Below are 19,457 nucleotides of genomic sequence, written 5' to 3'. Positions count from 1 at the left end.
TAGTGATATTGATCTGAGCACAGTTTTTGAAACAAAAATATCTCCATCAGTATTTCTAGGATTCAAATGAAAAGGTAAAAAGGCAGAGTCCATACCCAAGACAAGTCTAAACTTCCACAAGTAATTTTTAGGAGACATCATGGAACACATTTTGGGGACCCTTGAAGCATGTTCACAGATTGAGATGTCCCCAGAGGATTCCACATTTGAACAGGGGTGAGCAGAGGAGTGAATCCTGTGTCACTAAGGTGGACTCAGCAATTGTGCTCTTCTGCAGAGCCCCAGCACCTGCTTCCTCCCAGGTTCTGCCCATCAGGCAAATAAAAGCATCACCACCCTCCACACTTTGTCTTGCATCATTCCAGGCCCAGAAGAAGATCAGCCAGTGAAGGGCAGTGGGTGGAGGCACATTTGCATGAGCTGCTCCACCTTGAGGCCAGTGGGGAGGGATAAGAAAGGCTGGGGGCAGCCCACACCAGCTCTGGAACTCAGGAAACTGTCCAACATGGTTGGGACTCTTCTCCTCTTTATCATGCTCACTCACTGCCCAGGTAGGGATAGACTTCTGAGCCCCATGGCAGACCCCTATCCTGTGTCTCTCCTCATAGACTCAGATCCCCAGACACATGCACCCTGGCTCTGACTTCCACTGTGATGTGTCTGTGTTTACAGGGTCCCTCTCCCAACCTGTGCTGACTCAGTCACCCTCTGCATCTGCCTCCCTGGGACAAACAGCCAAACTCACCTGCACCCTGAGCAGTGGCTACAATAGTTATTGGGTGGACTGGTTCCAGCAAAGCCCAGGGAAGAGCCCCAGGTTTGTGATGCGAGTGAGCACTAGTGGCATTGTGGGATCCAAGGGGGATGGGATTCCTGATCGCTTCTCAGGCTCAGGCTCTGGCCTGGATCGGTACCTGACCATCCAGAACATCCAGGAAGAGGATGAGAATGTCTATCACTGTGGGGCAGGCCATGGCAGTGGGAGCAGCTACGTGTAACTCACAGTGACACAGGCAGAGGGGAAGAAAGACAAAAACCTCCAGGCTGATGGGCCCTGTTATACTTCACTTCCCAGTGTCCTGACTCAGAAGGAGCCTCCTGACCCTGATTAATAATTTCTACCTTCCCAGATATTTTATAAATTTAATTCACATTAAATATCCCCCATATACAAATATGATCTTATTAGTGTTTGGAATATTAAGTGTATTTGGACATGTGTGTTTGTTCCCAGTCATGAATCTGCTGATGGATTTTATTTTGGAGATTGTAAAGCTGTTTACAGATGTGTACATCATACATTCCTTTTGTCACCGTTTTATGTTAGTTTTGTCCATATTCAGCATTTAGGAATATTCCACATAGTGATGGGATTTGAATATTTCCCTTGAAATTCTAGATCTTGACCCCAACATGGGTAACACAGGCACACAATGTTCATCTGAGCTTCACCCACCTTGCCACCTTCGTACACTTACATATACACAGAGTTCTCAGGGTGTTTGTTTCTGTCAGAGGGAGAAAGTGCCAGAAACAGAGAGAAATTGTGCAACACCCAGGATGTGGATTTGAGCCTTCTCTGTAACTGAGGCACCTTTGGGAGTTGCCCCTTTGTTCTCCATACAGTGAATTTATTTGCATGCAGAAAAATTAGTCTGCAGCAGGTTTATGCTGCTAATCACCTAGATCAAGGTAGATATCACAGGTTAATACTCACTTTTCTGAGATACCAGTCACATTCAGGAGTTCCAGACAAACTGCACTTAGTATCAATTCACCCCAACTTGAGGAGTTCCCATAAACACCTCAGTTTTGCAAATTCATAACAATTAATTACAGAACAAAATGAAAGCTCTATTCTTTAGAAGATCACAGTCTTATTATACAGAAAGCAAATCATATCAAGTCAGATAAAGGGACAGAGAAGTCTACTTCTGGTACTTCACAACTTGAAGCATTCTTATATTCAGGTTGCCTCACTCTGCTAATAGATTTATAGGATTACCCATCATAGATAATCACTCAGGAAATGAGGATCTAGAGTAGTTATTGAGTCTTTATTTCTTAAACATAATTCTGTTGAAGTAAACTCAACATCCATCCCCCTCCAATTCATGAAGATGAGGAGATTGTTCTGATTGAATGCACTCAAAGCTCCAAATTTGTAGTAATCTACTTGGTCTTTCTAGAGTGGTCATTCTTCTTTCTTAACCTATCTGGGGACAGACCATGAATCAGTTCCTGAGCATAAACTCATATGGGGTCCCTGAGGAAATTCCTAAGATTAGAGCCAGAAAAAAGCCAAACTTCACTTTTCATTATGTTAACACTTCATGTACACATTTTCTCTCTCTAATTAAACCACATTTGGCCACACATGACAGAACATGCCCCTTGCTCTGAATAGCTGTCATGATCCATGATCTGTGAAGATTCACCAGGATGAAAAGAAGATGGCAAGTGAAGGATGCCTCTCTCTCACTGCTCAGAGGAGACCAGGAGTGAGCAAATATGCATGTATTCATTTGTGCTCAGACATAGAGTCATATATTAAATTTAATTTCCTCATAATCTTTTATTCCTATACAAAGAACTAAGGTCTTATAGAAATTTATAGGACAATAAATTTTATCTTGTTAATGTCAAAAATTTGGAGTTTTGACTTAGAAAGTCAATTTTTGATTATGTACTTTGCTATCTGGTATAACCTAAGGAGGTTGACTGTGATGTTTAAGTCACCTGAGAAGAACTAACTTCCCTTATCAAAATTTTAAGTTAATCTCTCTTAATAAATAGTTTTTCAGGATATCTGGTGAGATAATTCTCAATGTTGTTCATGATACAAGTGTATGTCGTACTCAAATGCATTAAAATCTATATTGTTGATTCTGGTAATTGATCACAATCAAAGTAATACTCTTCTCTTTCAATGTTAGAATATTAGTCAGTTAAAGAAAATGATAAAATATGCAATAGTCACATCAAGTATAAATTTTTACAGTCAATTGAATATGAAAATAATACGTGGAATCATCCCCTTATTTTTTGCTATGAATTTCTATGTTTAAATTTTAGTTATGTAAATATTGAAAAAACTAATTAAAGTTTTAGTTTTAGAAATTTCCTCATACAGTATTATCATGAAAGCAAAAGTCCACCCAACTCATGATGGTAAGAACTTCTCTAGTAGATGATGTGGAGCTTGGTCATCAGTAAAGATAGTGAGGTAGGGGCAAAAGGACCAGAAGGACCAGAAGGACTCAGAGACAACATGGACCTATGGTCCAGGAATAAGAATCCTCTTTGCAAGTAGAATCTACTAGTGGTTGTGTTCAGGGTATAGGAGGAGGAGTTGAGGTAGGGTGGCTGGGAAGAAACACAATGAGATTTTAAATGGGAAATTAATGTTCATTTTATCTTGATGTAGAAAATAATCTACAGGAGTTTATTTAGGTAGAAAATGCTTTTATCATACACATGTAAAGGAAATATCCTTCTGAATACTCTGTACGTAATTTTAAAAGAGAGAGACAGAGACAGAGAAAGAGAGAGAGAGAGAGAGAGAGAGAGAGAGAGAGAGAGAGAGAGAGAGAGGATAAAGAAGAAAGAAAGTAGAGAACAGCTAGCCAGGGTCTCTGCATGACTTAGGTGGGCAGTGCACCAGGACAGTACAGGGAGGTACTCGTGAGGAAAGCTTATGCACAGTATGTGGGGATGTTCAGTCCTGATGTCTTGTGGAAGAAAAAGGACCCTCAGCAGTCAGAAGTGGGCTCCAGAAGCCCAGGGTGAGCATGGTCAGGTGTTATCAGCCATATGAGGACAAATCACAAGGACTCTGCTCACTGTGTGTTTCTCCACTAGAAACTATATTTGTTCAGAAGAGAAATTTTGTTTTGTTTTGGCACTTCTGTATATACAGACCCCAGAATACAGCCTAACAACAAGCAAAAACTGCACGAGTATCCAGATTGATCATTTTGTTTTAGTTTTTTGTTGATGTTGTTTTAATTAGTTATATATGACAGTATTTTAGAATACATTTATGCATTTAGATATGTCATACATAGATGGGATATAATTTCATTTTCCTGAGTGTACATGTTCAGAATCATATTGGTCATGTTATCACATATATACATACAGTAATAATGTCTGTTTTCTTCTACTATCTTTCCTATCCCCACATCCTCTCCCCTCCTCTCCCACCACTTCCCTCTACCTAATCTAAGATAACATTATTCTTTCGTACTGCCCCCACACACACCTTATTGTGAATTATCATCTGCATATTAGAGAAAACATCCGACCTTTGGTTTATGAGATTGGCTTATTTCGCTTAGCATGATATTCTCCAACTCCAACCCTTTACTGGCAACTGCCATAATTTCACTCTTATTTAGAGCTGAGTAATATTCCATTGAATATATATACCATGCTTTCTTCATCCATTCATCTATTGAGGGATACCTAGGTTGGTTCTATAGTCTAGCTATTGTGAATTGAGCTGCTATAAACATTGATGTGGCTGTTGCTATGTATCCTGACTTTAAGTCCTTTGGGTGTAAACCAAGGAGTGGGGTAGCAGGGTAAAATTATGGTTCCATTCCCAGCTTTCTGAGGAATCATCATACTGCTTTCCATTGTGGTTGCACCAATTGGCATTCCCATCAGCATCCTAGCCAATATTTATTGTTGCCTGTGTTCTTTATTATTACCATTCTGATAGGAGTGAGATGAAATTTGATTTGCATTTCTTTAATTGCTAGAGACATTGAACACCTTTTCATACATTTATTGATCAATTATATTCATTCTGTGAAGTGTGGGTACAGTTTCTTAGCCCATTTATTGATTGGGTTATTTGTTATTATGGTGTTAAGTTTTTTGATCTCTTTATATATCTTAGAGATTAATGCTTTATCAGAAGTGCATGTGGTAAAGATTTTCTCCCAGTATGTAGGCTCTCTCCTCACATTATTAATTGTTTCCTTTTCCGAGAAGAAGCTTTTGAATTTGAATCCATTACATTTACTGATTCTTGATTTTCCTTCTTGAGCTTTAGGAGTCTTGTTAAGGAAGTCAGATCCTAAGCTGATGTGGTAAAGATTTGGGCCTATTTTTTCTTCTAGTAAGTGAAGGGTCTCTATTCTAATGCCAAAATCTTTGATCTACTTTGAGGTGATTTTTGTGCAGGGTGAGACTTAGAGATTTAATTTCATTTTGCTATATATGGATTTTCAGTCTTGCCAGCACCATCTGTTGAATAGGCTATTTTTCCCCAGTGAATGATTTTGGCACCCTTGTCTAGTATGAGATAACCAGATTTATGTGGGTTTCTCTCTGTGTCCTCAGATTGACCTTTTGAATTCACCAGAGGTGGAAACACAGAAAAAAAAGGAGGACTTAGGCAAAGATCATGATTGATGCTCATTTCTAAACATTTATAGTTGAGAGACTAAATTGATTAAAGACAAAGTGTCAAATGAGAAATTTGATGTTAGGTTTAGCAAGAGGCAAGGAACCTGGCCTTGAGTGAGGGGAAATTGACCTAGTAGGATGGACTGGATTCCATGGGTTTATGAGAAGACCGTACAGAAGCACATGATCACTCACCAATTCCTGAGTAAAATAAAAAAGCACAGAAGCAGGTGGTAAAAATTCTGAGCACAGAAGATTGACTCCTTGGGCAAATGCATTGCAGAGCAGGGTGAGTTGTATGACTTTCTAGCAACATCTATATAAACTAAGAGCTGATGAGATATTCATTAACAAATGTCAAATCCACAGGTCAAAATCCATCATGGGACTTCCCAAAACTGCAACATTCAAGACCTCAACCCACACTTCCACAAATGATTCCGAGGTGAGAACTTTTGCATACAGAATGAGGGACTTTGGGGCTTGTTGCAAATGAAGAGCTGCTTCTGCAGTAAATGAAGTACTTAAAGAAAGGAAATAATTGATGGCCAGAAAAGTTATGTGCTAGACTGGAACTCATTCTGTAAAGTATGGCATGGGAAGAGCACACCAACTATAACCATTCTGTTCACTTATGCTTCTGTCAGTGTATGAAATACTAAAACTATTACATTAAATTAAACTACTTAGTACAGTTTAATTATAATATAATTATAATTGTAACATAATTAAACTTATTAAAATATACTTCAAAGTACACATCATTTTACATTTTAATAGTGAGAATCCAACTACTAATTCTGAATAGGTGAAGAATCAAGTATGTGTACTTCTTCTAAATTATTTATCAATAAGTGAATATCATTTTTACAACGTCTTCAATAAGTTGCTAACACTTTATTTTGTCACTTAATTGTATGATTATACATCCTCATGATGGACAACTTCTTGAAATGACAAAATACAGTATTTACACTCAATTAATTGGTAGCAAAGTATCTAGGACTCAGGCCACACTTGTGTGTACAGACCTGGTGAGCTGCAGAGACCAGCTAGGCTCTGATGTCTCTGGGCCAAGGGAAGCTGTGAGTCCTGTGACCTTCAGGGTACACCTTGGAAGTGCCTATTGTCTCTATACAGCTGCTTGGTAAGGACAATTTACTCAAAGGAGCCCTCACAGTTGGAAATTCTGGCAGAGTCCCTGAATAAGGACCTTGGCACATTTTTAGCTGATGATTCCTCCCAGGATTCCTCCAAGGGGCATCTTCCTGAAGCTACAATGTGAGCTGAGCTCTAGCACTGTGGCACATGGTAAGGCTGTAGAAGTCATAATGGAAACACATTTGCATGAACAACGTTTACCTCTCCAGAGGGTGGGAAAAAAAGAAGAAGAAGATTTGGGGCTCACAGGTTCCAATGTAGAACTCAGGGGTCTGTGGCCACCATGGCCTGGACTCCTTTTTTCCTGTTGCTGCTTTTTCACTGCTCAGATAGGGGCATGCTTCTTAGTCCTCAATCAGCTTCTCTGTTAGTTCCATCTGTCAGGTTCAGACTCCAAATAACTTAAATCTGGGCTCTGGTCTAACACCAATTTTATCTTTGTTGGCAGGTTCTCTCTCCCAGCCTGTGCTGACTCAGCAGCCCCTCTTCCCCACTGAACTCCAAGAGCATCTGTCAGACTCACCTGCTCCCTGAGCATTGGCTTCATTGTTGAAGACTACTGGAATGCCTGGTACCAGCAGAAACCTGGGAACTCTCCCCAGTATCTTCCCAGCTACTATTCAGACTCAGTTAAGAATTAGGGACCTGAGTTTCCCAGCTGCTTCTCTGGATTCAAAAATACAATACCCAAGGCAGGGAATTTGCTCATTTGGGGGCTGTAGCCAGAGAATGGGGCTGATTATTACTGTGCCATAGCTCATGACAGCAGAAGGAGCTATCCTTTCTCATAGTGTTTCAGATAATGAGTAAATGATTCAAAACCCATGGGTCCCCAGACCTTTACCCTTTCTCTCTTCAATGAGAAGCTTCTGTGGAGGTGCCTGTAGCATAGACTCCTCGGTAGCAGGAAACATCCAAGAACATCAGATAGAAATATATAGGTTATACCTGTAACCTAACACACAACAGGACATCTCAGGAAGGACAAAATGAATGAGCAAACAGATCCTAAAGGCATATCACTATAGTCTCTGCAATGAAGAAACAAGAATAGATATACAGTCAGCAACTAAAACCACAAATTAGTACCGATACGTTCATTCATAAAGTAGTTTCATCAGCATATTACATAAAGTGAGAACCTTGTCCTACTAGTATTCTATCAAAGCCTAATGCTGTGACCCTTACCCTAGTCACACATTTTCCACTCTCTGAACCAACTCACCAGTCCAGTGGACACACCTCATTATTCTCTCACTGTTGTCATCCCTCAGACCTCCTCCTGTCTCTCCTCTGTCCTTTCCTCCATCAGGCCTCTCTCTGGCAGTGTCAGGTCTACATCAATTTCACCACTAGGTATTAGAGACACATGAAATGTTTCTGGTGCAGTTTCCATCCTCCAATGTCAATCTCTAGGGCACAGGGTCACCAAGATTCAGACCACCATGGAAACCTTAAAATCTTATTCTAATTGTTGTCACATCCCTGAATTTCTCTTACCTCTAACCTCAATATTTTCTTTAATATGGCAATATAATTAAATTCTTTCCTACAAATGGTATTTTAATTCAGCTATTGAGGGTATACATGTAGAAGCTATTCATTTTTTTCTTCTTTTAATCCTTATCCCTTTTTTGTAATTTTCCTATTGTCTCCCTCTGTGTACACCAATGGCCTATACAAGGCCTATACAGCTGCTTGGTAAGGACAATTTACTCAAAGGAGTAAATTGAGTCTTAATCCTATCAACAGGGAAGCATCTCTCATCTATGCCATTATTCTTCTCCAGCCCCCAAATCTATGTTTGCTAAGACCTCCCAGAACAGAATCCCAGCCACTGAAATTCTTTTTCTGAGGTCTCTGAGATCTTGCAGAATAAAAGTAAAAAATCTCTCTCTTACTCCCAAGATACATCTGAGGACTCCAGGGCTACAGTAGGTCATGGTTTTTAAATTTCAGGCAGGGTATAGGAATATAAAGAATCTATGTTGAACACCTGTCCTGAGCTTCAAAGCCCTGAGGGTCCTGATCTTCTAAGCCCTGAGGATCCTGCACCTCTAGGTTTTGTACCTGCATCCCACACCTGCACTTAGGATGAGGAAAGTTATCCCTCACTCCACAAGGTGTGTTCTCTACGTGGAATTTATAGCACATGGCTATCTGGGTCCAAAGATCTAGTCTACCCTTAAAATAAACCCTGCTCCAAAGGAAACAGGCTTCTAAACACTGGATCATCTTTAGCTGCAGGCTTTAGAAGCCTGGAGGATTTTACAGAGCATCATCACCAGGGACTGCTTTGCAAGGAGAGCCAGATCTCAGAGTGTGCAGAGCTATGAGAAGGACCAGGGTCACTGGAACTCATATTCTTGCTCAGAGTGTGAAATTGACTTCCTAAGGGAACACAGACATATTTATTCATTCTCTGTGTTTCTATCACACACACGCGCACACACACACACACACACACACACACACTTTCTTCTAGGTTTAGACTACTCTGGACACTTTGGATTCTGGGTTCTCTGTCCTATCCAGGCCCACATCCCCATAAAACCAGAATGCAGCCTTTTTTCAGATGTGGCTCCTTTGAAAGAAATCTCAGGATCCACTTGATCTTAGTGTGATCACACTTTATTCTTCCATTCACAGGTGGCACAAAGGACATCTTCTCCATCCTGCAGTGGCAAGAGAGAGGAGAAGGGGCTGCATCTGTGCCCACCCCAGAGATCAGTCAGACCCCAAAATGGCTGAGTCCTGGATGGTCTTTCTGTCCTATCAGGTGGGTCAATCCACATTCTTCCTACTCATATTTGTAGTTAGCTATCTTCAGATTTGTTTTTAAATGTAGATTTTTTTCCCACTATGTAATGACCTCTACCATCTGGGTTCTGAATTCCATGAAGAAGATGATTCTGAAGTCATAGAAAGAAGGCCCTCCTGAATTTCCCTGGACACACATCACTGCTTTCCTTTGTACATGTCTAGATCCATTATATCTGACACAAAAACTTGTTCTTTTGGAAAAAGATAATATGTTACATGGAACTATACAGTAGCAGACATGAGTTTTCCATTACTTTTCCATCTTTCCAATCATATTTTCCACCAATATTCTCTCATCCAGAAGCATAATCATGGTGAAAGCTGTGGTGCAGCATGGTGAGGCCAAGCTCTGGCTCCCTTTTCCCAGTTGTTGTACAGGGTATCTACGGGGCCTGCTGGAGGTATTGGGTGCTGCCTCTGTGGTAAGGAGGAGGAGCCTGAGCTCAGAGAAACAAATAAACAAATAAGGTTTAAATTTTTTTCTGAAACAAATCTTCAATGAAATATAACATTTTGATAATCAGTATCTAGATTCCCTAGTACCTTCACTGTGCCAGCAGCAACTGTAGATCAGAGCCAAAGAATTTGAGAATTTTAGGCTTGTAACTGGATGAAGAGATGAGAAGATTCATCATTATTCAAAAATATAATTATGTTGCTGTGGAAACCAAGTTTTCAGGTGTGGGTGCAAGACCGACTGAAGTTTTCAGATATAATGCCAAAATAAACCAACTATTACAGCGTCATGTAAACTTGATAATTGAGCTAGGACTGAATTTATGAATGAACAATGAGAATGCTTTCCTGGAACTTCACTCTGACAGTTTCATTTTACATTTAATTTGATGGAGGACATGTATGCACCCAAATCTGCACAGCTGCTAACATCATCTGGTATCCAGTTCAAAAAACATAAGGAGGAAAGATGCAGTACTTTGCAGAACTTCTTGTGACTTTCAGAGTGGTCCTCTATGAAGGCGTTAATTGATAATCATTTCTCAGTGGTTAGGACTTTGGCAATTTAATCAAAATCCTGACCAACTATAATTTGCCCAAAGAAGAACATGACTTGTTTGAGATTCTTTCAATTGTCCTGTTATTTATGATGTGAATACTTCAAGGAGAGCTGAGAAAAATCTTAACAGTGGATTACAAGAGTTCTGAACAGCTAGAGCTGAAACAGGTAGGACACAACATCAGGCAGGATCAAATTTGTTGTTTTCAGCAATGGTCTTTTTCAAAAAGAGAGAAATGTTCTTTGAAGATCATATCAGTGATGACAGATATTATGGTCATTTGTGTGGCCGTGATCCTAGTTCATTCCATGTACAAAGTGGCACAGGGAATGCATAGGAAGAGGAAGCCAACAAGCAGTCATGACAAGAAATAGTCCCTTTGTATTTTATTTGAGCTACACACATGCTTGTATATAGGTTTTATCCCTGCTTGAATCCCTTGAACAATACACACATTCCTGCCCCACTGCCTGTATTTTGGCCCACCTTGTATTTGGACTTTCATTATTTAATATGATCATTCCTTTCTCAGACCTTAATAACAGAAGTATATCCAGATTAAATTGAACTAATTCTAATACACATGCTAGCAAGCATGTGTGACAAAATGGCTAAAGCTGCATCATATGGAATACTTTGATAATAATAATAATTGGACAAACTACTTGAAATTGGAATTTTTCCCCCCTTTCCTAAATTAACTAGCACTGACTGTAATTTATTTCCCAGTTTCATGTCTCTCTCTTCCATTCTGCAGGAGTTTTTACTGTTTAAAATTGTGGACCACCAATTTTTCACATTAGTGACACCAGTCTTTGTTTTTTCAGAAACTGTGTTTTTTTCTTGCTCTTAGCTAACAAAAAGACCACCTGCCAAATTTATATAGTATGTATTCCTTTATGACCTACAGAAACACATACATGCATTGTGAAACCTGTTGAATCACAAAACTAACAAAAAACACATAAGAATTACTACAATGTCTTTATAGATCCTTAGCCCATTTATTGGTTGGGTAATTTGGGTTGTGTTGTTGTTGGATTTGGAATTTTTTTATGTCTTTTTTGATGTGGAGTTTTTGAGTTCTTTATATATCCTGTAGATTAATGCTGTTCTGTCCTATTCTGTAGGTTTTCTCTTCATGTTATTGTTTCCTTTGCTGAAGCTTTTTAGTTTGAATTCGTCACTTTCATTAATTTTTTTAAATTTAATTTTATTTTTTACACAAATGGAACATGACTTTTTAGTTCTGTGGTTATACATGATGTAGACTCTCACCATTTTTGCAATTAGAGCTGTACTAGGGTAATAATGTTCATATAAGTCCAACATCCATTTATCAGAGAAACTATTTGGCCTTTGGTTTTTTGGAATTGGCTTACTTTGCTTAGCATGATATTCTCTAGTTCCATTCATTTACCTGTACATGCCATGATTTCTTTCTTCTTTAAGGTTGAGTAATATTCCATTGTGTATATATACCACATTTTCTTTATCCATTCATCTATCCAAGGGCATCTGGGTTGGTTCCACTGTTCAGCTATTGAGAATTGAGCTGCTATAAACATTGAGGTGACTTCATTCCTATTGTTTACTTATTTTAAGTCATTTGTGTATCAACTCAGGAGTGGGATAGGTGGATTAACTGGTGGTTTTATTCTAGGTTTTCTAAAGAATCTCATACTGCTTTTCAAAGTGGCTGCATGATTTTACAATCCCACCAGCAATGAATCAATGTATCTTTTTCTCCAGCACTTACTCACCAGCAGTTGAATTTTTGGTAATTGCTCTTCTGACTGGAGTGAGATGAAATCTCAGAGAACTTTTGATTTGTATTGCTCTAATTGCTAGATATATTGAACATTTTTCATATATTTGTTGATCGATTGTATTTCTTCTTCAGTGAAGGTGTCTGCTAATTCCATTTATCAACTGAGTTATTTGTTGTTGGTGGTGTAGTTTTTGGTGTTAAATTTTTTGAGTTCTTTATATATCATGGAGATTAATGCTCCATCTGTTCTGCATGTGGTAAAGATTTTCTCTCATCCTTTTGACTCTTTTGGCTCTCTCTTCATGTCATTCATTGTTTCTTTTGCTACAAAAAAATTATTTTGAATCAATTTCCATTTATTGATTCTTGACTTTATTTATTGTGCTTTAGAAATATTGTTAAGGAAGTCAGGTATTAGCTGACATGATGAAGATTTGGGCCTACTTTTTCTTCTATTAGGTGCAGGGTCTCTGTTCTAGTGCCTAAGTCTGTAATCCAATTTGAGTTGAGTATTTTGCAGGGTGAGAGATAGGAGTTTAATAGACGTTTAATATCACTTTGCTACATAAGGATTTCTACTTTTCCTAACACCATTTATTGTAGAGGATATCTTTTCTCCAATGCATACTTTTGGTGTTTTGTCTAGTATGAGATAACTGTATTTATGTGGGTTTGATTCTGTGTCTTCTATTCTGTACCATGGGTCCACAGGTGTGTTTTGGTGCCAATACCATGCTGGGTTTTGTTGTTGTTGTTGTTGTTGTTGTTGTTTTGGTTTGTTTTGTATTGTTTTTTTTTTGTTTTGTTTTGTTTTGTTTTTAGTAATGCTGAGGATTAAACCCAGGCCCTTGTGCATGCAAGGAAAGCACGCTACCAACTGAGCTACATCCCCAGCCCCCATGCCATTTTTGTTACTAGGGCTCTGCAGTATAGTTTAAGGTCTGGTATTGTTTTGCTTTCTGCTTTACTCTTCTTGCTAAGGATTTCTTTGGCTATTCTGAGTCTCCTATTGTTCCAAAGGAATTTCATGATTGCTCTTTGTAGTTCTTTGAAGAATGTCATTGGGATTTTCATAGGAATATCACAAAATCTATATAACCATTTGATAGTATGGCCATTTTGACAATATATAATCATGCATATGGGAGATTTTTCCAGATTCTAAGGTTCTCTTCAATTTATTGAGGAGAACCTTTATTTAGTGTTTTCATTATAGACGTATTTGACCTCTTTCTTAGATTGATTCCCCAAGTATTTTTTTTAATGCTACAATTAATAGCGTAGTTTTCCTAATTTCTCTTTCAGTGTATTCATCACTGATGTGTAGGAATACATTTGATTTTTATACTCTGCTACTTTGCTGAATACATTAGTTAATTCTAGAATTTATCTTGGTGGAATTTTTTGGATCTTCTAAATATAAAATCCATGACCATGGCAAATAGTGATAACTTGAGTAGTTCTTTTCCTATTTGTATCCCTTTAATTTCTTTCATTTGTCTAATTGCTCTGGCTACAGTTTCCATGAATATGCTGAATAGAAGTGATGGTAGAGGGCATCCTTATCTTGTTCTAGAGTTTAGAAGGGATTCTTTCAGTATTTCCCATTTAAAATGATGTTTTTCTTGATTTAGCATAAATAGGTTTTACCATGTTGAAGTATGTTTTTACTATCCCTACCTATTCTCGTGTTTTGCACATAAAAAGGTGCTTTAAAAAAAATCACATGGTCCACATTAAAACATGCTGACCAAATTCAAGATATCTGTATTTTAAAGATTGTTTTTTAATGTTTAATTCATACTCAATAAAAATATAATGTTATCAGTTTCAAAAAAAGGTGCTGTATTTTTTCAAATGCTTTTTCTACATCTATTGAGATGATCATATGATTCTTGTCTTAAGGTTATTGAATTTATTTACTCATTTCTGTAGGTTGAACCAAAATTGCATCCCTATGGTGAACCCCAATTAATCATGGTACACTATCTTTTTAATTTGTTTGAGTATGTGATTTGCCAGAATTTTGTGGAGAACTTTTGATCTATGTTCATCAGTGATATTGGTATTTCTTGTTGTGTCTTTGTCTCCTGTTGGTTTCAGGTGAGCCTAGCCTCACAGAATTAGTTTGGAAGGGTTCTCTCCTTTTCTACTTAATAGAATTGTTTGAGGAGTACTGGTGCTAAATCTTCTTTGGAGTCCTTGAAGAACTCAGGTGATAATCCATGTGTCCTGGGCTTTTTATTTTTGGTAGGCTCTTAATGTCATCTTCTAATTCATTACTTAAAATTGATCTATTTAAATTGTGTCTGTCCAGAGAAAGATATACAATCAATCAACAAATACATGAAAAAATGCTCACCATCTCTATCAATCAGAGAAATGCAAATTAAAACCACTCTAAGGTACCATCTCACCCCAGTAAGAAAGGCAGCCATTATGAAGTCAAACTACAAGTGCTGGCGAGGATGTGGGGAAAAGGGTACACTTGTACATTGCTGGTGGGACTGCAAATTGGTGTGGCCAATTTGGAAATCAGTATGGAGATTCTTTGGAAAGCTGGTAATGAAACCACCATTTGACCCAGCTATTCCCTTCTCGGACTATTCCCAAAAGACCTAAAAAGTGCATACTACAGGGATACCGGGTCATCAATGTTCATAGCAGCACAATACACAATAGCTAGACTGTGGAACCAACCCAGATGCCCTGCAATAGATGAATGGATAAAAAAAAAATGTGGCATATATACACAATGGAATATTACTCAGCACTAAAAAATAACAAAATCATGGCATTTGCAGGGAAGTGGATGGCATTAGAGCAGATTATGCTAAGTGAAGTCAGCCAATCCCTTAAAAACAAATGCTGAATGTCTTCTTTGATTTAAGGGGGGTGACTCAAAACAGAGCAGGGAGGAAGAGCATGAGAAGAAGATTACCATCAAACAGGAACAAGAGGTGGGAGGGAATGGGCAAGAGAGGGGGAATTGCATGGAAGATGGAAGGAGACCCGCATTGTTATACAAAAATACATATAAGAGGATGTGAGGTGAAGGGGAGGAAAAAAATAAGAGAGAGAGAGGGAAATGAGTTACGGTAGATGGGGTAGAGGGAGGGGAGGGGAGAGGAGGGGAGGGGAGAGGAGGGGAGGGGGGGATAGGAAGGGCATAGGAAGGGCAGCAGAATACAACAGACACTAGTATGACAGTATGTATAAACGTGGCTGTATAATCAATGAGATCCTGCAATCTGTACATGTGGGAATAATAAGAATTCATACCCCATTTGAAGTAAATGTTTGATATATTGCCGCAGTCTGGCTGGGCACAATCACAAGCCACTGAAGCAGGAACAAACTTTATTTCTGAATTCCACCAGCACACTCCACACACGCTCCCGGGAACTCCCCCGAACACCACGCGGCTCCTCCAAGAACCAGCAACCAGAAATATCCCCCCTCTGGCACCTCCCCAACCAATGGGAACTCTCTGGGAATCCCCGCAAGAGCTCAAGCGGAACTCAACGGGAACTCCGCCAGAACCCAAAAGTCATCATCTTAATGGCTCGCTAGCATCACCTCTCAACCACTACTTCTGGCAAAAATGCCATGTGTCATCCTGACTCGGCTGTGGCCCTCAACAATATATGATATGTCAAGATCAATGTAATGTTTTGAGCAACTAATAAATTTCTGATGTTTAAATAAATAAATAAATAAATAAATGTGTCTGACCTTCTGGTACAGTTTGGATAGATTATATGTCTCTAGAAATTTGTGAATGTCTTTGAGATTTTCTATTTTATTGGAGCACAAATTTTCAAAATAGTTTCTAATTATCTTCTGTATTTCAGTAGTGTCCTTATGTGTTCTGTCACCACTAGAGAGTCTTGTAGGACTGCCTTGTTGCCTGACACAACTGTTCAGTTAAGACCATTGACTCAAAGGAGCCTTAATTTTGCTTATAGACCCTCTGTTCACTGATGGGGACTCAGCAGTTGTGTTCTGTCTGGCTTGACTGAGTCCCTGGAGCAGAGGATTTTGTCTCATCTCATCAAATGCTTCCTGCCAGGGTTAACCCAGGAGGAAAGCAAGTTCATTCCTTCTTACTCTGCACTGTGTGCTACACTCCAACATCAGGGCTCAGAAGAGGCTGGGGCAACCATTATGGAGACACAGCTACATGAACAGTTCTCTAGCATAGGGTGAACAATTAAAGGATACCTACAGCAGCCCAGCCCCAATTTGACAATCAAAGACTGTGTCCACTATGAACAGAAGTCTTCCTGCAGCTCCTCATTACTGCTCTGGTTGATATCAGTCTTTAGCAAGTCTCAATTCTTAGTTGAAATCAACCACTCAGTCTCAGAATAAAGAGAAATTTTTCTCCTCCCCTTACCTCATCCCCTATTCCTAACTGTGTTTGGATATTTCCTTTCAAGGTTGTATTGAGTCAACTGCACCCTTTTTTTTTTTAAAGACACATTTATTCAGCATCATGCTCAGACTATTACATTTAGCAATCAACAGCATGGGTGCAAAAAAAAGTCTACATTAAACCCTTTGTTGGAATGCTTTACACTTTCCACAGAACAGAAACTAAAATAACCTGTTATACAATTAGTCACAAATACAGTCCTCAAGTTTTTTTGCCCATACACATGAGTATTGTATAAACCATGTCTTCTTTGTAGCAGCTAGGCCCTGCCACCACTGTGCTTGGCTGAGTTTACAAATCTGTTGTAACCTGTAGCTTCCCTGTCAGTTCTCTGGCTCTCCTCTCCTGCTAAGCTTTGTTTCCTGGCAGTATTAAAACCTTCTGCTACTGCCATAGCTACTGCTTCTGCTGGAACCGCCATAGCCACCTTGGTTTCGTGGTTTGGCAAAATATTGGCCTCCACCACCGTAAAGGTCCAGAGCTTCTGCCTCCAAAGTTTCCAACCTTCATGGGTCCCAAATTTGATGACTGATTGTTGTAACTGCCAAAATCATTGTAGCTTCGACCACCTCCAAAATTGCTTCCATCATTACCAAATTGTAGCCATCCCTGCTGTCACCATATCCACCACCACGACTGCCACCAAAGTCACCACGACCACTGAAGTTCCCTCCATGACCAAAATTGTCATTTCCACCAAAACCACCTTCATGACCACCACCCAAGTTTCCAGAACCACTTCGACCTCTTTGGCTAGATGAGGCACAGGCCATCTCTTGCTTTGACAGGGCTTTCCTCACTTCACAGTTGTGGCCATTCACAGTATGGTATTTCTGAATGACAATCTTATCCACAGAGTCATGGTCATCAAAAGTTACAAAAGCAAAGCCCCTTTTCTTTCCACTGCCTCGGTCAGTCATGATTTCAATAACTTCAATTTTCCCATACTGTTCAAAATAATCTTGTAGGTGATGTTCTTCATTGTCTTCTTTAATGCCACCAACAAAGATCTTTTTCACACTTAAGTGGGCCCCTGTTCTTTGATAATCTTCTTGTGAGACAGCTCTTTTTGGTTCCACAACTCTTCCATCCACTTTGTGTGGTCTTGCATTCATGGCTGCATCCACTTCCTCCACAGTGGCATAAGTGACAAACCCAAAGCCTCTGGAGTGCTTGGATTACCACAGAGTCTGTGAGTGTTCCCCATTGCTCAAAATGGCTTCTCAGACTCTCATCAGTTGTTTCAAAGCTCAGCCCTCCAATGAATAGCTTCTGCAGCTGTTCAGACTCTTTAGGGGACTCTGATTTAGACAGACGGCAGCAGGAAGATAGACTTTAACGATGCTTTCTCTGTGGCATCCATGGGCAGAAAGGAGTAAGCTAACAAATGTATCCAGAGTCAACTGCACTCTATCTCTGCATCTCCTGAACCATCTGCCAGACTCATCTACTCCAGGATTAGCAGCTTTAGTCCAGTAGATCCTACATTCTTTTTTTTTTTTTAAAGAGAGAGTGAGAGAGGAGAGAGAGGGGAGAGAGAGAGAATTTTTAATATTTATTTTTTAGTTCTCAGCGGACACAACATCTTTGTTTGTATGTGGTGCTGAGGATCGAACCCGGGCCGCACGCATGCCAGGCGAGCGCGCTACCGCTTGAGCCACATCCCCAGCCCTAGATCCTACATTCAATGGTACTATGTGACTCAGCCTCATGAAAAATATCAGGGTTCTTGGGTCCTCAGGCATTTGCCTAGAACGCAAATGCCTGAACAAGTACACATATGTTCTGCACATCTCTGAAACTGAGGATAAACTAGTCATTGTGTAGTGCATGGCATGACAGCTCTAAGATTCACTCAGTGCTATTAGGCCACACAGAAAAGAAAGATAACCCTACTCTGTATTAGAGATGGTGCTGAAAAGTCACAAACTAGAATATCAAATGCATGATGTATGTTCACAGGACATTCTTACTGGCATTCTGAGGTACATAATAATGAAATCATAGTATAAATCTTATATAATTATAAATTATAAAATGTTCTATGAAGATCATATATGTGCAATATAAAAGCACACAAAAAACAAATTCATATGCTTGTTACTTTTTGGTGATGCCTTATTATATTTTCAATGAGTATGCATAAATGGTTACAAGGTTCAGTGGCAAGATCTGTGTGGTTAGCTAACAATGGACCACAAAGTTGTGCACACAATAACCCTTGGATTCTATGAATAAGCTAGGGTGTATGATAAAGTGATACTAAATTAGTCATAGAATTAATTTTAATTATCAGCTCACATTAACTATATGAGATAATCCTGGAATTTACCTGGAAACCATGGGATCATGAGGGTCCCTGGAGTAGAAGAGAAAGATAAAGCAACTAGTGTGGTATCTTATGAAAATTTATCTATTCAGGATTTCTGGCTTTGAAGATGGAGGCAGTGATGTCCAGCCAAGGAATGTGGGTGACCCTAGAATTTGGAAAATGAAAGAAGACAGTTTTTACCCTATAGCACAACCCTGACACCACCCTGAAGTTAGCCCAGGGAGATCCCTGTCACTCTATGGACCTCTGCAAATGGAAGATAAGTAATTTTAGTTGGTTTATGCCTTCTAACTTGTAGTCATTTCAATTATACATAAATATCCCAAAATTTACCCTTAGCCCAATGGACCAGTATTTTTTTAGAAAAGTCATTCATTTGATCAGGTTTATCTAAAACTCTAACTTGGGGTGCTTAGTGTGTCTTTTGGCAAGTGATTTACCAAACTCAACCAACTTACATCCTGGAAGGATGGACATAAGGAGAGGACATAAAAGAAA

General features: G+C 39.2%; 1 pseudogene and 1 gene segment (V, D, J or C); one reads left to right on the top strand and one right to left on the bottom strand.

Moving 5' to 3' along the window:
- The first annotated feature begins 505 nt into the window (after window positions 1-505).
- Window positions 506-998, top strand: LOC308643392 (immunoglobulin lambda variable 9-49-like). The segment is given in 2 exons: window positions 506-551; window positions 673-998.
- A 16,000-nt stretch (window positions 999-16,998) lies between these two features.
- Window positions 16,999-18,970, bottom strand: LOC308643391 (heterogeneous nuclear ribonucleoprotein A1-like 2; annotated as a pseudogene). The gene is made up of 2 exons: window positions 18,960-18,970; window positions 16,999-17,960 (listed from the first exon to the last, which is right to left on the bottom strand). The product of its transcript is annotated as a heterogeneous nuclear ribonucleoprotein A1-like 2 (transcript).
- Between the last annotated feature and the right edge of the window lie 487 nt (window positions 18,971-19,457).

This window comes from Spermophilus citellus, assembly GCF_964194105.1.
Source record: "Spermophilus citellus genome assembly, chromosome: 3".
Lineage (NCBI taxonomy): Eukaryota > Metazoa > Chordata > Mammalia > Rodentia > Sciuridae > Spermophilus > Spermophilus citellus.
This window is presented reverse-complemented; position numbering and strand designations above follow the sequence as displayed.